Below are 26,963 nucleotides of genomic sequence, written 5' to 3' on the forward strand. Positions count from 1 at the left end.
ATTTAAATTTATTTTTCCTTTTTAAATAATACTACTCGCAAAATGAACTTTTACTATCCTTTTTTGTAATTTGATACTTAAAAGTGCTTTTTTTAAAAATTAGCCAAACATAATGAGCTTGTAAAAAGCACAATTCAAACGAATTGGGCAAATACAAACTGCTATTTTATAAAAGTACTTTTTCAAAAAGTACTTTTAAACAAAAACACTTTTCAAAATAAGCAATTTTTGGCAACTTCTCGAAATTGTGAATCTATTTTTATCATTGGGACAAATAGGTTGAAGACAAAGATGATAAAATGAACCTACTTTAGTAACCCGCCAAATTTATCCATGTTTAAATGGGATGGGTAATGGCGCCTTAGTTGACTTGATACGAGGAGTTCAACCTAAAATGGTCCATTAAATTATTGGGTCAAAATGGGTCAAGTTGTAATCTAATGAGTCAAACTGTAATTTAAATTCAGATATACAATCAAATTTTGAGATTAAAATCTAAGAAAAATACATTAATTTAAGAATGATGTAATTTTTAAAGAACTTAAGCTAATAATCTAAGAAATATACATTAAATTTCACCATATTTTTCTAAAAGTAAAATAAAAAGAAGGGATATTGGGCCATATTGAGCGGGATGAATTATGACCCATTATTTGACTTAACTCATTTTGACCTAAACAAACTTTGAATCAATTACTTATAACTAATTATTGAATTTATCTATTTTGACACACCCAAATTTGACCCAACTCATAGAATCTAGATGAGCAATTGAAAGAAGTAGGACAAAGATCTTTTGTTTGGATCATCTTGGAAGTCCCCAACTGTAATGTAGAGAAACAACACTCTTATTTTATCAAGCTATAAATAGTCACCGTCAAAACTTATTAATTTAACTATTTAATTGGGTAAAACTAGATTTCATTTTTGTAAATTTTGTGACTGTAAATATTTTGTGTTTTCATGTATTTAATAACAAGGATGTTTTCATGTATTTAATATGCATCTTTATCCCTCAAATTTCGTGATGTCTTACGAATCAATGTTTGAGCTCAATATTCAATAATATGCAAATATAAAATAACGTGATTTCTGCATAGAGATAAATAAATATTCAAATGAAAAAAAAAAAAAAAAACAGATGTTAGTCTTTCTTGTTTTACTTCGAAGGCAAATTTATAACATATCAAAAGCAAACAAAAAGTTAGCAAGATCGATGAAGTTAGAAAGTAGTTAAGTTGGAGAGGAAAGCTAAAAATTATATCAGAATGTAATTTAACTTGGAGAGGAAAGGTAGAAAGAACTTAAATACACTTTCTTCCTTAGTGGTGGGAATTGAATATATCAGAATTTGGATCATAAAGTATGAAATTTAGCTACTTTTACTATATCTTTATCGTGTTATTTCTTTGAAAAGATACAAAATTAATATTGGTAGATGCAATTAATGAGTCCATTACGCAAATGGTCATTCAACTATCCCAAATTATCTTCTAAAGTTACTTTTCTCTCGTTTATAACAACAAAGTCACTGAACTATGCAATACCTATTATACCCTCTAAATTATAAACATTTATCTTCTTTTTATTTTTTAAAACTTTTTAATATTATAATTTTTTCCTTTTTAATTTATATTATGGACGTACCTATAGAATAAATAAATTTTATTCATAAATAAAAAAATAAAAAGTATTTAAGCATATATAATGCTGGAATAAAAAAATAATGAGCATAGTAAAAAAATTAATTAGAATAATTTGTTAGTAATAATAATTTTAGTGTAAACAATAAATATTCAAAAATTTATTTACACAATTCAGAATGAAAGAAAATAAATGTTGTAAAATATATATTTCATGCACGTAAAAATAATTATTTAAATAAAGGTATTTTTATAATATACATTTTATATTCGTGAAAATTATGCTCAATTATATTATTACGTTATACCCAACATCTAAACAAGTAGCAAATAGGCAAATAGGTCCTAATCCCTCAAGTCAAGATTAACCACGATACTTACCTCGCTCAAAAGACCAAACTCAAAGCTCAATCACCGCTTTGCCTTTCAAACAAGCCTTCGAACCAATAGAATCTAGCAATTTACCAACCATACGATTCAAATTAAGCCTTAGAAACTACCCACGATTGTAAAGAATTCAATCTAGGTCACTATTGAAAAAGTCAACAAAAGTCGACACCCGGGCCCGCTTAGTCCAAACCCGAAATTCGGACCAAAATCCGATTATCCATTCACCCCCGAGCCCGGTTATGTGATTTATTTTGGAATCCGACCTCAATTTGAGGTTTAAATCCCCAATTTACCAAATTCCTAATTTCTACCCAAAAACCCTAATTCCACCGTGAAAACTCTAGATTTTAGGTTGAAAACTTGTGAAATATAGTGAAAGATTGAAAGGAAATAGGTTAGAATCACTTTCCAACGATTTGGGGAAGAAGAAGTCTTGGAAAAATCGTCTCTAAGGTTTTAGGTTTTGAAAATTTGAAGAATGAACCAAAAATCCCGTATAAGCCATATTTTGTTCAGCTGCATATATCACATTTGTGACCTGGGCTTTGCAATGCGAAGCCCGCAAATGCGAAGCCCTTCATACCTCTGCTTTCTTCGCAAATGCAAACCTGACCCTCCGCAATTGCGACCCTATGATCGCATTTGCGATCACTGCCTTCCACAGACTCACTTCGCAAATGCGAAGAATGTTTCGCAAATGCGAAATCTGTGTGGCCCAGCTACTCTTTGCATTTGCGATGAGTAGCTCGGAAGTGCGAACCCCTCAGAGGTCGCAAATGCGATGCCTGATCTCGCAAATGCGAGATCAGAGGCCTGCAACAGAACTGAAACACTAGCAACATTTCCTAAATCAAATTTCACCGTAGCCTATCCGAAACTTACCCGAGCCCTCGGGGCTCTAAACCAAAAGTGCACGCAAGTCTTAAAATATCATACGAACTTGCTCGTGCGATCAAATCGCCAAAATAACACCTAGAACTACGAATTGAGCACCAAATCAAATGAAATTTTTAAGAAAACTTTGAAACTTCTTTTTTCACCACCGGACGTTCGAATCACGTCAAACCAACTCCGTTTCTCACCAAATTTCACAGACAAGTCATAAATGTGGTATTGGACCTATACCGAGTTCCGAAACCAAAATACGGACCCGTTATCCAAAAAGTCAAACTTTGGTCAAACATTTCCATTTCATTAAGCCTTTAACTTTCAAATTTTGACAAAGTCCGGTAACTCGGGATAGGGACTTCCGAATTCGATTCCGGGTATACGCCCAAGTCCCAAATCACGAAACGGACCCACCGAGACCGTCAAAGCACGAATCTGGATCCGTTTACAAAAAATGTTGACAGAAGCCAACTCAAATGAAGTTTTTAGGCAAACATTCTTATTTTTATCAGTTCTTAACATAAAAGCTTTCCGGAAATACGCCCGGACTGTGCACGCAAATCAATAAGGTATATGAGGTGTTCAAAGCTTAAAAGCGTAGAATTGAGTTCTAAAACATAAGATGACGTTTCGGGTCATCGCATTCTCCACCTCTAAAACAATCGTTCGTCCTCGAACAGACATAGAAAAGTACTTGGATTGGTGAAAAGGTGGGGATATCTACTCCGCATGTCTGACTTGGACTCCCAGGTAGCTGCCTCAACGGGCTGACCTCTCCACGACACTCGAATTGAAGGATAACTCTTCGATCTCAACTGACGAACCTGCCGGGCTAGAATAGCCACGGACTCCTCCTCATAGGTCAAATCCTTGTTCAACTGGACAGTGCTAAAATCTAACACGTGGGATGGATCACTGCGATACTTCCGGAGCATGGACACATAAAACACCGGATGGACTGCTGATAAACGAGGTGGCAACGCAAGTCTGTAAGCCACCTTTCTCACTCGCTCAAGAATCTCAAAAGGTCTATTATACCTTGGGCTCAACTTGCCCTTCTTTCCAAACCTCATTACACCCTTCATGGGTGAAACTTGGAGCAATACCCGCTCTCCGATCATGAATGCAACATCACGAACTCTACAGTCGGCATAACTCTTCTGCCTGGACTGAGCTATGCGAAGTCTATCCTGAATAATCTTGACCTTATCCAAGGCATCCTGTTCCAAATCTGTACCCAATAATCGAGTCTCCCCCGGCTCAAACCATCCAACCGGCGATTGACACCGTCTACCATATAATGCCTCATTGGGAGCCATGTGGATGCTCGACTGATAGATGTTGTTGTAGGCAAATTCCGCAAGTTGCAAGAACTGATCCCAAGAGCCTCCAAAGTCTATAACACAAGCGCGAAGCATGTCCTCCAATATCTGAATAGTGCGCTCGAACTGTCCGTCCGTCTGAGGATGAAGTGTTGTGCTCAACTCAACCTGCGTGCCTAACTCATGCTGTACTGTTCTCCAGAAGTGCGAGGTGAACTGCGTACCTCGATCAGAAATGATAGACACGAGCACACCGTGAAGACGAACGATCTTACGGATGTAAATCTCAGCCAACCGCTCTGAAGAAAAGGTAACTGCCACATGAATGAAATGTGCTGACTTGGTCAGCCTGTCCACAATAACCCAAATTGCGTCGAACTTCCTCTCAGTTCGTGGGAGTCCAACAATGAAATCCATAGTAATACGCTCCCACTTCCACTTAGGAATCTCTAACTTCTGAAGCAAACCACCAGGTCACTGATGCTCATACTTTACTAGCTGACAATTTAGACACCGGGCTACATATGCAACTATATCCTTCTTCATCCTCTTCCACCAATAATGTTGCCGCAAGTCTCGATACATCTGGGCGGCGCCCGGATGAATAGAATACCAGGAACTGTTGGCCTCCTCTAGAATCAACTCACGAAGTCCATCTACATTAGGTACACAAACACGACCCTGCATCCTTAAAACTCCATCATCTCCAACCGTAACCTGCTTGGCATCACCATGACGCACTGTGTCCCTAAGGACAAGCAAATGAAGGTCATTATACTGTCGTTCCCTGATGCGCTCAAACAATGAAGACCGAGTGACCGTACAAGCTAGAACACGATTGGGCTCTGAAACATCCAACCTCGCAAACTGATTGGCCAAAGCCTGAACATCTAATGCAACCGGTCTCTCACCGATTGGAATGTACGCAAGGCTGCCCATACTCGCTGACTTTCTACTCACGGTATCGGCCACCATATTGGCCTTCTCGGGATGATACAAGATGGCAATATCATAGTCTTTCAATAGCTACAACCACCTCCTCTGCCTCAAATTGATCTCTTTTTGTTTGAACAAGTACTGCAAACTCCGATGATCCGTGAATACCTCACACGACACACCGTAAAGATAGTGCCTCCAAATCTTCAGCGCATGAACAATGGCTGCCAGCTCTAAGTCATGAACAAGGTAGTTCTTCTCGTGAACCTTCAGCTATCGCGACTCATATGTAATCACCCTGCCATCCTGCATCAATATCGCACTATGTTCAATACGAGATACGTCACAATACACTGTATAAGGTCCTGAACCTGTGGGCAACACCAATACCGGTGCCGTAGTCAAAGCAGTCTTGAGCTTCTAAAAGCTCGCCTCACACTCGCCTGACCATCTGAATGGGGCACCCTTCTGGGTCAACCTGGTCATTGGGGCTACAATAGATGAGAATCCCTCCACAAACCGACGGCAATAACCCACCAATCCCAAGAAACTCTGGATCTCTGTAGCTGAATTGGGTCTAGGCCAGTTTTTAACTACCTCAATCTTCTTAGGATCCGCCTGAATACCCTCTGCCGACACAACGTGCCCCCAAGAAAGCAACTGAGCTCAACCAAAACTCGCATTTTGAAAACTTGGCATATAACTAGCTGTCTCTTAGAGTCTGAAGAACGATCCGAAGATGCTACTCAGGCTCCTCTGGACTGCGGGAGTAGATCAAGATATCATCAATAAACACAATCACAAAGCAATTCGGATAAGGCTTGAACACCCGGTTCATCAGATCCATAAATGCTGATGGGGCATTTGTCAACCCAAATGACATCACTAGAAACTCATAATGCCCATACTGAGTCCGAAAAGCTATCTTAGGGACATCGGATGCCCTAATCCTCAACCGATGGTAGCCAGACCTCAAATCGATCTTTGAAAACACCTTGGCACCCTGAAGCTGATCAAATAAGTCATCAATCCTCGGCAATGGATACTTGTTCTCGATTGTGACCTTGTTCAATTGCCGGTAATCTATGCACATCCTCATCGATCCATCCTTCTTTTTCACAAACAACACAGGCACACCCCAAGGTAAGACACTAGGTCTAATGAAGCCCTTATCAAGAAAATCTTGCAATTTCTCATTCAATTCTTTCAACTCTGGCAGGGCCATACGGTATAGCGGAATAGAAATGGGCTGACTGCCCGGAGCCAAATCAATACAAAAGTCGATATCTCTGTCGGGTGGCATCCCCGACAGGTCTGCAGGAAACACCTCTAGAAACTCACCAAAAACTGGTACTGAATCCATGGAAGGAACCTCCGCACTAGATTCGCGGACATAAGCCAAATAATCTAGACACCCCTTCTCGACCATATGCCGAGCCTTCACATAAGAGATAACCCAACTGGTAGAATGGCCAAGAGTCCCTCTCTACTATAATCGAGGCAACCCCGATAAGGTTAAGGTCACCGTCTTGGCGTGACACTCCAATATAGCATGATAAGGTGGCAGCCAATCCATACCCAAAATGACATTGAAATCAACCATATCGAGAAGTAGGAGATCTACACGAGTCTCAAGACTCCCAATGGTAACCACACATGAACAATAAACACGATCTACAACAATAGCATCACCCACAGGTGTGGACACATACACAGGAGCACTCAAAGAATCACGAGGCACAACCAAATTTGAAGCAAAATAGGATGACACGTAGGAATAAGTAGAACCCGGATCAAATAGAACTGAGGCATCTCTACTGCAAACTGAAACTGTACCTGTGATAACCGTGTCAAATGACTCAGCCTCAGGCCTGGCTGGAAAGGCATAACATCGGGGCTGGGCCCCACTACTCTGAACTACATCTCGAGGACGGGCCCTGGGTAGCTGGCCTCCACCTCTAACGGCCTGACCTCCACCTCTAATGGCCTGACCTCCACCTCTAGCTGCCTGACCCCTACCCCTAGCTAGCTGAGCGGGCGGTGAAACACCTGGTGCCGAAACCATTGCACGAGAACCCTGATGCTGAGAACTGCTCGATGCTCGAGGGCAAAATCTAGCAATGTGCCTCGGATCACCACAACTATAACAAGACCTCGACTTTTGTGACTGTTGACCCTGAAACTGACCCTGTCGGCCTGAGTAACCACCCTGAAAACTCTGGAACGGAGGGGCACTAATTGGAGCTGGTGGTGCATGGAAGGCTAGCTGATCGGAATAAGGCATATGAGAGCCACGACCACCTGAAGCACCGTGGGATGCCTGCAGTGCTGAATGAAATGGCCTAGGAGGATGGACTCTACCAAAAGTACCCCTGCCTCCAGATGAGGCACCACTGAATACACCATAATGACGAGGCCTCTTGTCAGACCCCTGACCTCCCCCCCTGTGCTAGAACCATCTCAACTCGCCGGGCGACATTGGCGGCTGTCTGAAAAGAAATCTCACTCCCAGTCTCCTTGGCCATCTGCAACTTGATAGGCTGAGCAAGTACCTAAATAAACCTCCTCACCCTCTCTCTCTCTCGGTAGGAAGCAGAAGAATAGCATGACGGGCCAACTCCACAAATCGGGTCTCGTACAGAGTGACAAACATAGTACCATGCTGAAGACGCTCGAATTTCCTCCCATAGTCCTCTCTCAATGTGACATGAAGGAACTTCTCAAGAAATGTTTGAGAGAACTAGTCCCAAGTGAGAGCAGGCGACCCAGATGGTCTGGTCGATACAAAGTCCTTCCACCATCTCTTGGAGGAACCCATAATCTGGAACACCGCGAAATCGACCCCATTGGTCTCAACTATCCCCATGTTGCGCAGCACCTCATGGCAGCAGCTAAGGTAATCATGTGGGTCCTCAGAAGGTGCAACACTGAAGTGAACTGGGAAGAGATTAGTAAACTTGTCCAATTTCAATAAGCCCTCAAAAGACATAGCTGGTTCATCACCGGCCTGTGCTGCAGCTAGCGGCTGAACTACCCCAACGGGCTGAGCTGCTGAAGTCTAAAACTGGGGAGCCATCTGCTCCGGAGTGTGAGTAGTGGGAGTTTGCGATCCTCCCCCAGCCTGAGAGACGCCTGGTTCCATAGGGAATGTGCTGGTCTGAGCCACACTCTCTATAAGACCCACTAATCGGACTAAAGCATCCTGAAGCACTGGGGTGGCGATGAACCCCTCCGGGACCTGAGCTGGCCCTGCTAGAACAGTCTGGGCTGGAACCTCCTCATAAAACTCCACCTGAGGCTCCGCTGCTGGTGCTACTACTCGAGCTTTGGGATGAGCTCTGCCCCTGCCTCGGCCTCTGGCACGGCCTCGACCTCGAGCTTTCCCCTCATAGGAGCTGCTCAGTTGAAGATGCAGTACGTGTTCTCGCCATCTGCGAGAGAACAAGAGTAGAAGAGTTATATTAGTAATAAGAGAACAAAAGCGCACGACAGAGAATAATAGAAGTGAAATTTGTTCCTAAACTTCGTAGCGCTGGAAGATAAGTACAGACGTCTCCGTACCGATCCTCCATACCCTACTAAGCCTGCTCGTGAATTGTGAGACCTAGGCAACCTTGTGCTCTGATACCAACTTATCACGATCCGAAATTCCCACCGTCGGGACCGTGATGACGCCTAACATTTCACTTAATAGGCAAGCCAACGTTAGAGGATTCTTAACACCAACTTTAACCAATTTCAATAATGAGAATAATTAAGATGAACAGAAATTAAAAACTCCACTGCGTAATAACATCAACCCATAACATTTGAAACATTTAGTATCTGGAGTCATAACTCACGAGCTACTACAATTAACTACAAATAGAGTACGAAAGGAAATACACTGTTCTGGAGGAAAAGAAACAGTAAAATACTAAGACTAGGGAGAGACTCCAGGGTCTGCGGACGCCAGCAGATCTACCTTGGGTCTTGTTAATCAATCCAACGGCTACCTTCACGATCAGCTCGGACCAGTACCAAAATCTGCACAGGAAGTGCAGAGTGCAGCATCAGTACAACCGACCCCATGTACTGGTAAGTGTCGAGCCTAACCTCGACGAAGTAATGACGAGGCCATGACAAGACACATACATAATAAACCCCTGCAATTTAACAATATATACACAATATTAACAAATAGAAGCTAGACAAGTAAATATAGGAAGGGGGAAACATACTGAGTGGGATATGAGATAAGAAAACCACAGCAGGAATGATAACCAGAAAAGTCGATATGCCATGAACCGGTGAAAACAATTAAACACAGTAAAGAAAAGTGCACGGCATCACCTTCGTGCTTTTACTCTCGACCTCACCATATAAATCAATAGAAACGGCATGACATCACCCTTCTTGCATTAACTCTCATAACATGGCACGGCATCACCTTTGTGCATTAACACTCACAATATGGCACGGCATCATCCTTCGTGCATTAACAATCACACATGGCATGACATCACCCTTCGTGCATTAACACTCTTCCTTACCACATAACAATGAACTAGTACAAAATAGGGAGATAAGATCAATAGGTATAGGCCTTATTTCAACAACGGTTCCACAATACCAATCTCAACTCGGAATCAACAATCCATTATCACAAAAGCTCATAAACATGGTAAGAACGATCAATTTAATAATTAACTAGTCTAAGCATGGATAATATGATCAAGGAAAGCAACAATTACAAGAACAAGTCCCACCAGCATGCTATAACCCGATAATAAGGCATAAGTACTAATCACCTCACATATATGTTATACCCAACATCTAAACAAGTAGCAAATAGGCAAATAGGTCCTAATCCCTCAAGTTAAGGTTAACCACGACACTTCACTCGCTCCAAAGACCAAACTCAAAGCTCAACCACCGCTTTGCCTTTCAAACAAGCTTTCAAACCAATAGAATCTAGCAATTTATCAACCAAACGATTCAAATTAAGCCTTAGGAGCTACCCACGATTGTAAAGAATTCAATTTAGGTTATATTGAAAAAGTCAACAAAAGTCAACACCCGAGCCCGCTTAGTCCAAACCCAAAATTCGGACCAAAACCCGAATACTCATTCACCCCCGAGCCCGGTTATGTGATTTGTTTTGGAATCCAACCTCAATTAGAGGTCTAAATCCCCATTTTACCAAATCCCTAATTTCTACCCAAAAACCCCCAATTCCACCATGAAAACTCTAGATTTTAAGTTGAAAACTTGTGAAATGTAGTGAAAGATTGAAAGGAAATATGTTAGAATCACTTACGATCGATTTGGGAAAGAAAGAGTGTTGGAAAAATCGCCTCTAAGGTTTTAGGTTTTGAAAATTTGAAGAATGAACCAAAAATCCCGTCTAAGTCATATTTTGTTCAGCTACAGATGTCGCATTTGCGACCTGGGCTTCGCAAATTCGAACCCCGCAATGCGAAGGAACCATCGCAAATGCAAAGCCCTTCACACCTCTGCTTTCTTCGCAAATGCAAAGATCAATTCGCAAATGCGAAGATTAGTTCGCAAATGCGAACCTGACCCTTCGTAATTGCAACCCTATGATCGCATTTGCGATCACTGCCTTCCCTAGACTCACTTTGAAAATGCGAGAATGTTTCGCAAATGCAAAATCTATGTGGCCCAGCTACTCTTCGCATATTTGCCTAGAAATACGAATTGAGCACCAAATCAAATGAAATTTTCAAGAAGACTTTGAAACTTCTATTTTCACCACCGGACGTCCGAACCACGTTAAACCAACTCTGTTTCTCACCAAATTTCACAGACAAAATGTGGTATTGGACCTATACCGGGGTCCGGAACCAAAATACGGACCGGTTATCCAAAAAATCAAACCTTGGTCAAACATTTCCATTCCATTAAGCCTTTAACTTTCAAATTTCGACAAAGTCCGATATCTTGGGCTAGGGACTTCCAAATTCGATTCCGGTCGTACGCCCAAGTCCCAAATCACGATACGGACCCACCATGACCGTCAAAACACGAATCTGGGTCTATTTAAAAAAATGTTGACCAAAGTCAACTCAAATGAAGTTTTTAGGCAAAAAATCTTATTTTTATCAGTTCTTAACATAAAATCTTTCCGAAAACACGCTCGGAATGTGCACGCAAATCGAGGAGGGATAAAATGAGGTGTTCAAAGCTTAAATCCAAAATCCAACTAGCCGTGATGACACCTAACCCAACTCACTAGGTAAGACAGTAACAATAAACCAATTCAAATGATATTTATTAAGAGATGAAATGATAATACAAGTGAACTATTATAGAAAGAATTCTCAAGGACTGGTAGTACAAATCATGAGCTTCTAAGATTTAGAGTTTACAAAGCTAGTATGAAATAAATACATCATCTGTCTGAATGTACATAAATAGATTTTCATACGTCTAGAGCTACCACGAACAAGAGGCAGCTGTTACCGGAACGCAGGTACGTCTTCAATGCTAGCTTCCGTCATACACAGCAACATCTACTTCCAAAATCTACACGCAAGGTGCAGAAGTGTAGTATGAGTACAACCGACCCCATGTACTCAATAAGTAACAAACCTAACCTTAGGTTGAAAGTAGTGACGAGCAGGACCAAAGGTCGGGGCACAACACCAATAGCCAACAACAGTTCATAACAACATAATAAAAGTGCTAAAAGAAGTAACTCAGAGATAAGATGCTCAGCTCTTTCTCGTTTCGAAAAATAGGCATGCCTTTCAAGTATATCAGTGAAAACCCAAATCTTTTACTGAAATCACAAAAATATGAGTAAGTTTGTAGAACTGTGATTTCCCCGAATCTTTTAAACAACAGATAAGATGTTTCATTATCAAATGGCATGAGAAAATACATCTCTACGCCTACATGTCAATGTATGCATGCCAACTGTAATATAATGCAGTCATAAAACTATATGCATATTCTCGGTGTATCAATACACTCAGTCCTCCCAGTCGCACAATCCTCACAACCACTCAGTCCCCACAGTCGCTCAATCCTCCCAATCACTCAGCACTCGCGCTCGACACTCGCACTCAGTAGGTACATGCGCTCACTGGGGTGTGTATAGACTCCGGAGGGGCTCCTTCAACCCAAGCGATATAATAAACCAATCATGGCATGAAACAAATAAACATGGTGTGGCGTGCAGCCTGATCCTATCATGAATCAATAATACCTGTTACGGCGTGCAACCTGATCCTATCAATATCCTCACAATTAGGCCCTCGGCCTCACTCAGTCATCAATCTCTCCAGTCTTTCGGGCTCACAATGTCTTGAAAATCAGCCCAAAAATAATGATGTGATGCATTAATAAATGGTGACAGAGACTGAGATATGATATGCAAATGAATGTGTAGGACTGTGTCTGTAATTGCAATGTAAGCAAATAACTCAACATCAAAAATTACCTTGGTGGGTCCCAACAGAATAAGCATGTAGCCTAGACATGGTTTCTAACATGGATCACAGGTCAATAGCTCTAGCACGTAGAGATTTCATAGTTACAGATAAGATCAGGTAACTAGACAGTACCACAGAAATAACGTAGTCACAATTCACACGGTGCACGCCCACACGCCCGTCACCTAACATGTGCATCACCTCAACACCAAACACATATCATGTATATTCAGGGGTTCATACCCTCAGCACCAAGCATAGAAGTGTTACTTACCTTGAACAAGCCAAATCAAATACCGAGCAAGCCAAGCGATTCTCCAAAAATACCATCCCGCGCGTACCGACTTCTGAACGGCTCGAAACCCAATCCTCATGGTGAAAATTGCTTCAAGAATTGTCTGAATCCGATCTCCATAGCTCCAAATTTGTAAAAATGGCCGAAACCTCTTAAATAGAGTACTTTATAACCACTGGGCGAATTAATGAATCGCAATCGCGGAAATACCATCATGATCGCAAAGAAGAAAAAGCACTGCCACAGAAATACCATATGCGATCGCGGACAAGGATAGGGGATTGCGAAGAACATGCAACACTACCTCCAAAAAAAGCACTACGCTATCGCGTTATAACTCATGCGAACACGAAAAATACTGCTTCACACCTTCGCGAACGCTTCCAATACTACGCGAACACGTTGAAGAAATTCTCTAGCCCCAGCTTCTCAACTCATCACTACGCGAACGCGATCTGACTCATGCGAACGCGATGCCCAATCTCTAGAAAACTACGCGATCGCGTAAAGCTACTCAAAATGCGAAGAAGGAACTACTCAACTCCAGATCTTCACCTATGCGATCGCATCTCTAGTTTCGCGATCGCGAAGAAGACTTGGTCTACCAGACACCAGCAGGAACCAGCAAGGCCAAAATGAAGGAAATTGATTTGAAACACGTCCGTTACTCACCCGAGCACCTCGGGACCCCGTCCGAACATACCAACAAGTCTCATAACCTAACATGGACCTACTCGGGGCCTCAAATCACGTATAACAATATCAAAACGAAGAATCGCACCTCAAATCAAACCTAAATGAACTTTGAACTTTCAACTTCTAAATCTCGCACCGAATCACATCAAATCAACTCGGAATGAACTCAAATTTTGCACACAAGTCCCAAATGACATAATGAAGCTATGCAAATTCCCGGAACCACAATCCGAACCCGATATCATGAAAGTCAACTCTCGGTCAAACTTATGAACTTTCCAAACCTTCAAATTTTCATCTTACGCCAATTTGTGCCAAAACCTTCTGGAAACATCCAAATGCAAATCCAGGCATTTGTCCGAGTCCAAAATCACCATCCGGACCTAACGAAACCATCAAAACTCCAATCCGAGGTCAAACACTAAAAAGTCAAACTTGGTTAACTCTTCTAACTTAAAGCTTAAATCATAAAATTCATTCTTCCAAATCGATTCCGAATAACCTGAAAGCCAAAACTGACGATTCACATAAGTCATAATACATCATACGGAGCTACTCATTCCCTCAAACTACTGAGTGAACTGCAAATGCCAAAAACGACTGGTCAGGTCATTACATTCTCCCCCACTTAAACATACGTTCGTCTTTGAACGTGCCAAAAGTTGTTCCAAAGCTATCAAATCACCATGTAACCTTACCGGTAAGAAATAAAATATTGATGATTCTTGAATTTAGAAAGATGGGGAGGTGATGCAACGTTGTGATTTTGTGAGGGGGAAAAGATAAATTTGGAATTGCATCTAATATATATGGTAAGTGTTAAAAGAATTTTCATAGTTTGTGTTATCCATTAGCAGCTACATTTATTTTTCACAATTGACAGCTGATGTGAAGACCATTATATCCATATCTGTACTTGCACTGCGTTGTGCATGATCGAGTAGGCTGCAACACCCCTTGCACGACCAGTTAAAGAAATTATGCAACATTAGTTTTGCTTCTCAGATAAAGTAACTATTTGTGCATTATTTGTTATCTTATATTTTTCAAAAATTGAATTCAATTTTTTTCCTTGTCTGAATATGTGTTTTTACTGTTTTAACAGAAATTAGTCACATGTGATTCTCAATGAACAATAAGCTAAGAGTACTAAGTTGAAGAGAATCAAGGTTTATTGTTACTTTCATAGTCTCTCTTCGACTGCAGATATGTTAATTTCATTTCATGAGTTGATGTCGTAAATTTTCTAACAACTTCTATTGTGTTGTTTGATTCAAAGCTACAACCCACAAATGACATGGCTAAAAAGTCACTGTCTAATCAATGTAAACTGCTAGAGTTATCAAGAACCGACCATGTTGGTTTAGCCTTTTCAAGATACTATGGATGATGACCCGATATCATCTGATTTACGTAGGGCAGAAATATCGATTGAGAGAACAAATGCTTTGTTGATGATGATGTCATTGGAGGCCAATTGACATTGTATGAAACTAGGCTTGTAAAAGGAGAAACAACTATTGTTGGATTCGAATGATGTATTTTTCTTTTTATGTTGATACTCGTTTATGCATTAGTAGTTGCTTTTGTATATATTATAAATTTAATGAAACATTGTTATGCTTTCTTGAATGAGTAGTATATTTATGATGTTAGAATCGCATACGAAAGACTATTTATGATCTAACAACAATAAAGGATTTAAATATTAGTATAATGGCAGATTTGGGTATAATTTTAGTTGTTGTTATAATCGCTATTAAAATGTTACCTTTATTAGCAATAAAATGGATATTTACTGGCCATAACAAATGCTATTAAATCAGAATAAAAGGCTTATTGAGGGGTTGTTTTAGTGGCCATTGTAATTGCCAGTACCCAAATGCTACTAAAAACTTGATCTTTTAGCGGCAATAATTGGGACCTTTACGAGCACTCGATATAATTGCCGCTAAAGCCTTTAGCGACGCTGGATGCAGCGGGAAATGATTAATTGCCGGTAAAAGTTTTTGCGGCAATAAAATGAATATTTATTGTCACTAAAGGCTTTTTTTCTTGTAGTGACCGTGCACATACCCACGGGTGATCCCACGTCACCCTATTCCATATAGGCCCGACAACACTACATACTGAAGATCATTACTTCAAACTTAGCGCATAAACCACATAATCCAATTTCCAACATCCAAAATTTCCTACAAGACCCGAACCTCGCAATCTACACACTGTATAAGTCTGAACAAGTTGTATCAAGCCATAACTATAACCTAAGACATAATCATAGGATATACCACATAACTCAAATACCCATAGCAAAATTTCCGATCACAGTAGCTGCTCAAAATAATCCAATTCCGGTAATAAACCTCATATCAAACAAAACCTTGTTCTAAAACCTCAGTGCATTGCCGATGCTGAAAGAAACACGCAAAACTTATAACCATTCATCAGATCAACAAGTCATGAAGCTCTCTCTCTCTCCTTCAACAAGAACTATAGCAAATTTGTAAGCCGATCAGCGTCATTATCCTTTTAAATATACCGCAATCAAATCCGATAGCACCCATCCAAGATCCGACGAACTCATCATATCAAATACGAGCTACTTTACTAATATGCCGCACCAATACTACCAGAGCCACAAACCGTGCAATCCGTGCACCAATACGCAACAAGTCAAATATATTCAAACATGCAAAATGAATCAAACGAGAGAAGCGTCCCGCAAGCTCAACAAGTACCGCCACATGCAATGCTAAAACCCATCACACACCGTAGAATCATAACACACGAATTTAACACAAAGGATCATATCTCAACATAACTCCGCTGCAATGCATGGCCTCATCCAAACATTGGTCCATATGAAAGATTTCAAGCCACCCTGCTCAAAATCAATAACCACGCCCAATTCGACATCAAGTACCCAAGGTGCATGACCATAACCACAGAGAAGCAAATGACACAATTCCACACAAACCCGAAAGAACATAACCAATGCGCAATCAATCATGCAACACCCAAATACCCATCTTGCTCAAATTCCGCTATAAGGCCTTAATAGAACCGCACCATGTGTGCATATAACCAACGAATCACAACCCCTCGTAGCATAGAAGGGTAACTCATAGAACATATCAAAACACGGATAAGCTCAACACTAACCGAATGGAACATCCCTCACAATGGCAGTACGGAGTCAACCAATTCGACCGGTGTAGAATACACATCCTTATTGGGCCTACCAATGGACCCCAAATCAACTCTGGCCACCCACAATAGATAAATAACCCTCCAAAAGTCCACAATGACTGAATCATAACACATACTTTCCTCTGGCTAGCTTTGGCCACATATTCACAGTCCACAACCACGAAACAATCTGCTTCTAAGAATTCCCGGTCTCCAAATCCATAGAACACATGAATCACCATATCTGATCCCACCTCCACCGACCGAATGTCTAACACGTCTCTTATACATTATCATCCCACGAGGAATATTTTGATAATTCCTCCGTGCTATTATCAGTGGCTGATCAACCAGGCGAGTCCGCAATACCAATGAAGCATCCGTAAGTCAAAACACAGTGCACCTACTGAAATGCGCACCCTTCTCAAGCAATACCAAGTAGTAGCATCCATCTAAACATTGGAAACCATCTATGTTGTCTAAGAATTCATGACCTTCCCTTCAAAACTGAACCGTGACCTTGCACATGCAAATCTCCATCCCACACAACACACCGTATCTATCATGCCATCATATGAAAAGTACAAGAATCTCATAATCAACTCTGAGTCATAAGCATAATAAATACCCGATCAGTTAGAAACCTTCCATTTGATCTCATCCAGGAGAAAATCCCAATACGCAACATGTTCCTCACGCCAGTGGAAAATATCCACCTCGAACCGTGATAGAAATCATCGAGAACTCTTCGAAACCCATTTTCACATAACCAGGCCATCAAAATCGAATCACTCTAACTCAACCAAGCCATGTAGGTTGCCAAACCCAAGAACATTACCACAAAACATCTATAGAGACTCACCACATCATAAGTATCCAAAGAACCGATCATACCATTACTGTGTTGATCCAACCTACTACCAAGTTGTCCTATTTCTTTGAGTTCCTTTCGAATTACCCTCAAGTTGACACTTCTCCTTGCTAGTAGACTACGACCCTTAACCCAACGCTCACCACAAGATATCCTAGCATAAAACCACACTGCTCTAAGGCCCATAAGCCGTTGTATTTCCTCTTAAGCACCCCAAAAATGCCACAACACCCACTCTGAAGAGACCTTCTATAAATCTAAAGCCGTTTCCTTCACCTTCCTAATACTGAAATGTAGAACCTGTAATGATATAGAAATACCACGAGTCTCGACACCATCCAATGCAAATCTCAGATTCTAGCCATATACCAATCTGAAATTCTCAATTTCTACATATAAATCTTGAATCCATTAGAACCATTCTCGAGAGATATCCACTCTGCTCAATCTCAATTACACTGCCCCAAACAGGCGAAACAACTTGTGCCCCGTTAGCACGATGACACCCAAAGAAGTAACCCCACCTTAACGCAACCAAGCAAATTCCTATTCCATGCACACTACATCCTTCACGAATAACCACTCAATCATTCCATGATTCCCATATATCTATAGAGTGTAATACAACCCATATCCAAAAATTCCTTTACTCGAGTCATCTTTGATCTCAACCTCTACAAGTCATAACTGATTCACAAGTATACCTCAAACCAAAACCATTACAACACATAACCGTGCAATCAACTCGTCGATAGCAGACTCCCCCACTTGGCTCAAAGCCATGGAATAAAACATCTGATAACTTATAATAACTATACCCCATTACTGCCATAATACCGCAGTGAGATTCAACTGAATCCTTCATAAGCTCATGCAACACAAACCATTTAATACCTCAAATCATCTACAAATCCCGCATTCATCCTTGTGACGGTCAGGTAAACTATTACAACCGATCCAAAATCAAATTGCACAAATATAACCCGCTGGTAGAAAAGAAAGCCTCCACACAACATCATAAAAATCACATATCTGTAGATTACCTCGCAGGTTATAACCCACCTATTTAGCCTCAAACTGACATCTCTTTATACCCTTTCAAAGCCACAACTACTACGCAATCACTTAATCTTCCTGAGTCTGAACCCATCAACAAGACATGAAATTTCAATTTGTTCCACAATTAGACAATCATGAAATATATTCCAATACACTCATAACTCGAGACTATACGTCACACCAAGACAGAAATCAAGCACCCAATAGTTCTTTCTACATCTCAAGCACATCATACTCATCACGTAGCTATCCAGCCACCCATCAAGCCACAAATTCCACTCATAGGAACACTACCAGACACATAAGTCAAAAAATACGTGCTCACATAACCGAAGTCCCCGTGCTCAAGCTACAGTCAAAACCCGACCTCAAGTCCTCCATCCTGGCCCATCATCAGCACACAGAAATCACATCTCGCACCTCATCCATGGAATTACAAGCTGCCGATGCATAGCTAATACCGAACGCTCACATGCGCATACGAATGCGTGGAAGGAATTCAAAGAGTTACGCTTCAAACTGAATCAATACCGCACGATAGGGAAAGAAATATGGGAAGTTTATCCCAAATGCCTTGTAGCCTATCGTAGATAGGTATAGGCATCATCATACCGATCCGCAAGACTCTACTAGACACTTGCTCATGACTTATAGAACCTATGAACCTAGAGCTCTAATACCAACTTGTCATGACCCAAAATACAACTAGCTGTGATGGCACCTAACCCAACTCGCTAGGTAAGCTAGTAACAATAAACCTGTTCAATGATATTTATTAAGAGAAGAAATGATAATACCATTGAACTATTATACAAAGAATTCCCAAGGACTGGTAGTACAAATCATGAGCTTCTAAGATTTAGAGCTTACAAAGCTAGTATGAAAAAAATACATCATATGTCCGAATGTACATAATATATTTTCATACGTCTAGAGCTACCACGAACAAGAGGCAGTTGTAACCGGAACACAGGTACGTCTTCAATGCTAGCTTCCGTCATACACAACAATATCAGCATCTGAAATCTGCACGCAAAGTGCAGAAATATAGTATGAGTACAATCGACCCCATGTACTCAATAATTAACAAACCTAACCTTAGCTAGAAAGTGGTGACGAGCAGGAACAAAGGTCGGGTCCTACCACCAATAGCCAACAACAGTTCATGACAACATAATAAAAGTGCTAAAAGAAGTAACTCAGAGATAAGATGCTCAGCTCTTTCACAGTTCCGGAAAATAGGCATGCTTTTCAAGTATGTCAGTGAAAACCCAAATCTTTTACCGAAATCACAAAAATATGAGTAAGTTTGTAAAATTGTGATTTTTTTCCAAAACTTTTCAACAACAGATAAGATTTTTCATTATCAAATGGCCTGAGGAAAATACATCACTACGCCTACATGTCATTGTATGCATGCCAACGGTAATACAATGCAGTGATAAAACTATATGCACACTCTCGGTGTATCAATGAGTCAGTCATCCCAATCACTCAATCCTCACAGTAACTCAGTCCTTACAGCCAATTAGTCCTCACATTCGCTCAATCCTCCCAATCACCCTGCACTCATGCTCGGGAATCGCGCTCGACACTCGCACTCAGTAGGTACCTGCGCTCACTGGGGTGTGTATTGACTCCGGAGGGGCTCCGTCAGCCCAAGTGATATAATAAGCCAATCATGGCATGAAACAAATAAACATGGTGTGGCGTGCAGCCTGATCCTATCATGAATCAATAATACCTGTTGCGGCGTGCAGCCCGATCTCATAAATATCCTCACAATCAGGCCCTCGGCCTCACTCAGTCATCAATCCCTCCAGTCTTTCGGGCTCACAATGTCTTGAAAATCAACCCAAAAATAATGATGTGATGTATCAATAAATGGTGACAGAGACTCAGATATGATATGCAACTGATTATGTAATTGCAATGTAAGCAAATAACTCAACAGCAGAAATTACCTTAGTGGGTCCCAACAGAATAAACATGTAGCCTAGACATGGTTTCTAACATGGATCACTGGTCAATAGCTCTAGTACTTAGAGATTTCATGGTTACAGATAAGATCAGGTAACTACAGAGTACCATAGAAATAACGGAGTCACAATTCACACGGTGCCCGCCCACACGCTCGTGACCTAGAATGTGCGTCACCTCAACACCAAACACATATAATGTATATTTAGGGGGTCATACCCTCAGCACCTTATCCCGAACAAGCCAAATACAATACCGAGCAAGCCAAGCGATGCTCCAAAAATGCTACCCGGCGAATAATGACTTCTGAACGGGTTTAAACCCAATCCTCATGGTGAAAATTGCTTCAAGAAACGTCTCAATCCGAGCTCTAAAGCTCAAAATTTGTAAAAATGGCTGAAACCTCCGAAATTGCGTACTTTATAACCACTAGGAGAATTAATAAACCGCGATCGTGGAAATACCATCGCGGTCGCGAAGAAGAAAAAGCACTGCCACAAAAATACCTATGCCACCATGGACAAGGCTAGGCGATCGCGAAGAAAGGCAACACTGCCTCCAACAAAAGCACTACGCGATCGCGTTATAACTCATGCGAACGCGAACAACATTGCCTCAGACCTTCGCGAATGCGTCTAATATTATGCGAACGCATTGAAGAAATTCTCTAGCCCCAGCTTCTCAACTCATCACTAAGCGAATGCGATCTAACTCATGCGAACCCGATGCCCAATCTCCATAAAACTACGCAATCGCGTAAAGCTACTCGCGAACGCGAAGAAGGAACTACTCAACTCCAGATCTTCACCTACGCGATTGCATTTCTAGTTTCGCGATCGCGAAGAAGACTTGGTGCACTAGACACTAACAGGAACCAGCAAGGCCAAAATAAAGTAAAATGATATGAAATACGTTCGCAACTCACTCGAGCCCCTGGGGACCCCGTCCGAACATACCAACAAGTCCCATAACCTAACACGGACCTGTCGCGCCCCCTTTTTCCATCCCTTTTTACGGGGAAGAAGGTCCGGGTTTCGACATTCATGGGGTGTGATAACTCTTTTCCTTTTGGGAATTGGGTTTTTGAAGAGTCGCCACCTAACGGATTATGGTGCGTTAGGGCACCTAGAGCGATTAACTCTTAGACTAGTTTGCATTACCAGAGATTAGGGTAAGGGCTCAAAATAACCTCGAGGGGAAGGTGTTAGGCACCCCTCTTGGTCCACAACTGTGAGTCCCGGTCGAACTTATACTTACGAATTAGTCCAAATAAATACTTGAAACAAATAATTACGAATAAGGCATGTTTGTATAACTCAAATAATAAGACATAGGTATTGGACAAGTTGTATTATAAAACAAAAAGGAATTTTGAAAAGGAGGAGTCCTAGGTTGATTAGCCTATAGGATCACCCCACATAATGTCCGGTAAACACTCCTCAATGAGGGGCTACACGTGACATTAGCGCGTAGTCATCATATCCGATATCTACCCTTCCCATCTCCTTAGTGGTCATTCAAAGCGAGTGTTGGTCAACGATTTCTATTGCGTGCTGCTACCCGTCCCTTCTTAATGGTCCTGGAGGGATTTAGGACCTTTACCTATAGGTGGTTCTAGACAGACCGCTAAGGTTTTAAAGGAGAAAATACTAAGGCGACAAGCAAGAACAATTAGGACTTTAGCACATAAGATAAAAGGGAGCAATTAGAGGCTCAGGTTTACCTCCTCAAACAATATACATAGGCAGCACGACTCAAGCATAAATAAGGGCCTTCCGTTAAGCAGTATCCTAAGGCATGATGTCTAAGTGAAATATACAGAAGACAGGTAGTTTATTTTGTAAACTCAGAAGTAATGACCCTAGTATGTTGCCTACTGAATTTTTTTTAAAGCCTATTAAACCAGAACAATATTAAGTCATAGAAACAGTTTCAGAGTTGCAAGATTTGAAAAAATCCTATAGGCTTGCCTATACGCGAAATACTGATGACTACATTTTATATAGTGAAACAAGGCAGGTCTTTAAAACAGACTCTTTGATCCCTATAGGCATGCTGTCTAATGATAGATTAAGGCAGTTTTGAAAGAACTTGTTTTAGGGGAAATAGACCATTAATTAACTAGTTTCGAAGTGAGCTAATCGTTAATCGAATTGATTTATTTAACTAAACTAGTTGAGATTTACAGGCAGAATTTCTGGTGGCGTTCCTTATAGGCATGGTATCTAGTTTTAATACTGATTTCAGAAACTTTGCAGGCATGATGACAAATAAAAAATATGTAAACACTTGTTATAATGGAAGCTGGATCGGGATTATATGGCATCTACTTGTTAAATTGATTTTAAGACCTACAAACATGATTTCCATTATGGAATCACTTAAGACCTATAGGCATGATTTTTAAGATGGTAAAGCAAGCATAGCAAAAAATGTAAAGTCTTATAGGCATGGTTTCTGGCATGGTAAGGCAATCATATCGAAATGTAAAGTCCTATAGGCGTGACTCTACCCGTACTACCCCACAGACATGTAACTACCCCCCCCCCCTTCACTAGTTGCCCCAATATTTGTTTACAAATTATTACAGACCATATGAATGAATTACATAAGTAGATAAGAAAATAAGAAGTTATTCTATAGGGAGCCTACAGTAGGCCCAGATTTCCAAAGCCTCCAATAGCCTCAAATTCCCAAATTCCATAGACAATGTCATAGTCTAGGTGGATCAAAGTTCCCTAAGGATCTCAAAGATCCAGGGCAGTGCTTACACCTAGACTTGGTAACCAAATTGAATAATTTGTGGAGTAAAAGAGGGAGTCATGCAGTAAAACAACTTTGAAAAGAGAGAGTTACATGATTAGACAACAGCAAATCAAACATGGAGCCCAAAAACACATCAGTAATACTCACAGGACCAAAACATGAGGAAAGAACCTACATACAAGGGTGATGGGGATTAGGGATATATAGAGCACATGATTGTAAACACATAACATGCAAAGGTCTTAGGAATTGGTACAGACATGCTCAGACACAACTGATCAGCCATAGTCACAGAACCAGCAATGCTTAAGGGGGTTCAGTATAGGATCCACATGATTTAAGATCAATCTCAGAACCATACAAGTTCAGGAGTGCAGACTACTTCACAAGGAGACTCATACCAGGAACTAGATATAGCAAAATCACATGGAGACAGGCTACATAGGGGGGGAGGGGGGTAACATATCCGTACTGATCCTGAGGAAGGGGAGTACATAACATGCAAATCATGTAATCATATTAACTGCAAGTTTCACAGCAAAACCATAAGTAAAAGCAAACTAGAAACATGATGAACTGAAGCAATAAAAGAACCATATTGTTGTTGGAACTTGAATTGAAACTAGAACATACCAGTAAAGAAGACAGTAAACAAAAGTGAAGGAACAAGAGAGCACAATAGTTAGCCTTGGCTTGCAGCCGGCTAACTCAGAATAATAGCAAGTAGCACAAAAGAGAGAGCAGAAAGTTTAAGTGTGAGAGAGAGCTTTTTGAACCAAAATGTTCGTGTGTTTGTGTTAATGAGAGAGTGTGTATATATAGTAGTTCGAAATTAGATAAAAATAAGGTAAGAATCATAGTAGCATAGTAAATATGGAACTCAGAATCAATTAGAGCAAAATCAGGACAAGTACTCCCTGAAGTTGAGGAAATTAATTCAAACAGTAATAACAAGTAATAGATAAGGAAATAAATCAGTGTATGACTAATAAGGAAAGATTCAAATTCAGTAAGTATATGTTAAACAATTAGGGCTAAGTTCAGAACACTCTAATTAATGAAATAGTCAGTAAGAATAAAGTACCACAGCAGACAAGGTAGGTGAATCAGTTACTTCGAATAGAAGAGGTAGAAATTGAGGGTTTAAAGGAAGGTCTTTCAATCAAATCATAAAAATAGGAAATCCAGAATCAATCAAAGAGGAAGTCACAATTCAGTATTCAACATATAAATAGAGAAGATAAGAATAACCAGACATAGCAAACATGCGGGTTAAACAGTATCAATAGAAAGAGGCAAGTCTGAACAGTCAAGATGATCATAAGCACATAGAGGTGATATAAGTTAGGCATAAGAAACTCGGTAGAAACACATTCGAAGCGAGATAGTCATAGAAACTCAAACAAGAACAGGCTAGTCACAAAATCAAACGAAGAAACCTAGAAAAATTAGGGTTTTCAACATAGGCAAGTTGAAGAGGTAGTAAACTCACAGAATCAGTCGAAGTATGCGAGAAAATAGAAGTTTAAACATAAAAAATCAGTTTAAATAATGTTTTAGAAGAAGTTCCGAAAATCCTAATTTTAGAAGAAGGTGAAAACACTTTGGAATCGATGATTCTTGTAAAGAGTTCCAAGGATAGTGTAAAACATCAAAGAAACAGACTCAAATTGTTTTAAAATCGTATAGATCTAGGAGATGTAGGCAGAAATTAGGGTTTCAGAAGAAACCCAAGTAGAGATGAAAGAACTTGTCTAGAATGCCAAGGATCGTAACAAGTACAACGTGATTTTGCTCGAAATCACACTGAACTTGCCAAGAACAGCCAAATGACAAACCCTATATGCAAGTCGGCGTGTCCCAGGGCCCTTGAAGGCCTTAGAGAAGGCAAGCATAGCATTAGAGGAGCCATTGGAGGCTTAGGAGTTGATGAGAGATCACCGGAGAAGACCGGAGAAAAGGAGGTCGGCGGTTGAAGGAGCTAGGGTTAGGTTGAGTGGTTGAGAGAGGAGAGGAGATGAGAGAATACAGAGGCGACGATCTCTGAATAATGGGCTAGGGTTAGGGGTCGTTTGGAATTAAAAATGGTAAGGGCTAATACGGGCCGTTGATCTCTTAGATCAACGACCAAGATTTAATTGTTGCTGGATCGGTAGGCGGGTTTTGGGTTTGGGTCGGGTGTTTTTAATACGAAATTGGGCTGGGGTTGGGTTTAAATTAAGGCTGAAATTGAAATGCAAATCTGGCTACATTTTAAATAGCTAATTTTCCCCCATATAATTTTTAATAAATAATAAATAATTTCTGGAAAATAATTTTGTGCACTAAAATGATTTAAAATAGATATTTAACATTTTAAAAATATAGGAGATCAATTTTATGTATATAAACGTAATTATACATTAATAAGGCTAATATTGCAATTATATGCAATTTAGCTTTAAAAATACAAAATGCAATTATAAAAAATGCACGAAAAATATTTTAACCATATTTTGGCATAAATATGGAATTTAAATGACTAAATCACCCCAACAATAATTAGAGGGTAATTATTGGGGGATTTTATGAGTAAAAGGGAAGGAAATAAATCAATTTAAAATCTTTAAAATTATGGGAAAAATTACAAAAACCTTATGCATGCTTATATATGCATATATATGCTATTTTGAAGGTATTTATGCATATATACAAAAAATATAGGGAAAAATTGGGTATCAACAGCTGCCCCTCTTTACCCGGGTAGGATGAAAGAGTTTTCGGGTAAAGAAATGATGGCCAATTTTGACCGNCGATGGTTTGGCCAAGAATTTCATTCGGGCCTTTTATCGAACACATGAAAAGCACACAAACTTCACTTCCATTAGACAAGTTTTGGATACTCAGACTTCCCCAAATTTTTTACAATGAACATCATCACACACTCTTAACCAACCTCACCCAGAAATCAGTGTAAGTTTTGAAAACAATCTTGAACAATTTTGTGCTAAGAATGATACCCATTTGACTCTAGGGTTGCAGAATCTCAAGAAGAATAAAAGAGAAGATGAAGATGAAGAAGAGGAAGACAGAATGAGTAAGCTTTCATACCTGGATTCTTGCAGTTAGGAGTGAGAGTTGAAGGAGTTTTAGTGAGTGAGAGTGAGGGAGATGAGTTTGAGAACCTTACAGTTGTTTTCTTCAGCCCTTTAGACTATGATGCCTTTGAATAGATTGGCGATATTTCAGCCCATGATATGCAATAGTCATGATGTTATCAAGACAATGCTTGGTCTTGTGAAATGGAGGGCAGAGCTTAGACCGATTGGAAAGCGAATAAAGAGTACTTAGAAATAAAGCAATATTCGTGCAAAGAGGGACAATGCTTAGTCCTATGCAAATAGGGAGGCAGGGCTTAGCCTCAATGCAAGTATGGAGTCAAGGATTAGACTCATACAAATATGGAGGCAGGGATTAGCCTCATACAAATAGGGAGTCAGGGATTAG

This window comes from Nicotiana attenuata, chromosome 6, assembly GCF_001879085.1.
Source record: "Nicotiana attenuata strain UT chromosome 6, NIATTr2, whole genome shotgun sequence".
In the NCBI taxonomy this organism is placed as follows: Eukaryota; Viridiplantae; Streptophyta; class Magnoliopsida; order Solanales; family Solanaceae; genus Nicotiana; species Nicotiana attenuata.